General features: G+C 42.9%; 1 protein-coding gene across 1 annotated transcript in view; it reads left to right on the top strand.

Annotated features, from left to right (window-relative positions):
• LOC101854887 (carbohydrate sulfotransferase 15) overlaps window positions 1-932 on the top strand; it is a gene marked incomplete in the record, with an annotated part of 86,637 nt that overhangs the window by 45,146 nt on the left and 40,559 nt on the right.

Here is a 932-nt window from a genome sequence, read left to right on the forward strand (position 1 = left end):
CTCTCTCTCTCTCTGTCTGTCTGTCTGTCTGTCTGTCTGTCTGTCTGTCTGTCTGTCTGTCTGTCTATCTATCTATCTATCTATCTATCTATCTATCTATCTGTCTGTCTGTCTGTCTGTCTGTCTGTCTGTCTGTCTGCCTTTCTGTCAGTGAGTCTGTGTATGCGTTAACGTCCTTGTTTCCCCTTATGCCTTAAAGATTTGATATGATCTGTGCAAATCGAATGGAGGCGTGGTGAAAGGGAAATTACTCCGAAGAATTTTCTTAACTCGTTGTTGTTCTGAAAGTGGAATTTTCGTTTTGCCCCACCTTCACCTGAACTGAAGCCGGTGTGGACGCCGAAGTCAATTTGCGTTTGTTTGGTTGGTTAAAGTGGATGCGACTCCTGGGAACATTACTCAGGTGATAGCAAATTTTAACCCTTCAAAAATGACAGGCTTGTTTTCCTTCAATGTTTAACCCGTTCGCTGCCTCTGCTGAGATTGAAAGCCTTTTGATAAGATTATAAAGCAGGTCTGGCTGTAAAAGGGTAAATAACAAAATATTCTTGTAATGCTCTTTAGTGTTATGTTTTCTCATTGTTTCTTTCTACAAGTGGGATCCAGGTGTGCTCGTTAACTTTGGTGGCCAATGTTCGAGGGGTAAAACTCGATTAGAAAGCCCCCCACCCCCTCTCCCTCCGCCTGTTAGGAAAATACTTGACCTACAATGTACATCCGGGGTCTCCCCTCTCTGTTGGAACATATTTGGGTCACCGTGACGTCAAGCCCAAATGGTACCTTAATTTGTATCTGTGCCTGGAGAAAGGTCCCAGTTGTCGCAAAGCTGTTTTTGAGCAAGGGACTGGAAAGGCAAAAAAAATCGTACCTGGTAAAAAATATTTAACCCCATCAGAAAACACATGTTTAAACAGGGTGTGGGGTTTTTTTTT

This window comes from Aplysia californica, unplaced genomic scaffold (assembly GCF_000002075.1).
Source record: "Aplysia californica isolate F4 #8 unplaced genomic scaffold, AplCal3.0 scaffold00425, whole genome shotgun sequence".
NCBI classification, from domain to species: Eukaryota; Metazoa; Mollusca; class Gastropoda; order Aplysiida; family Aplysiidae; genus Aplysia; species Aplysia californica.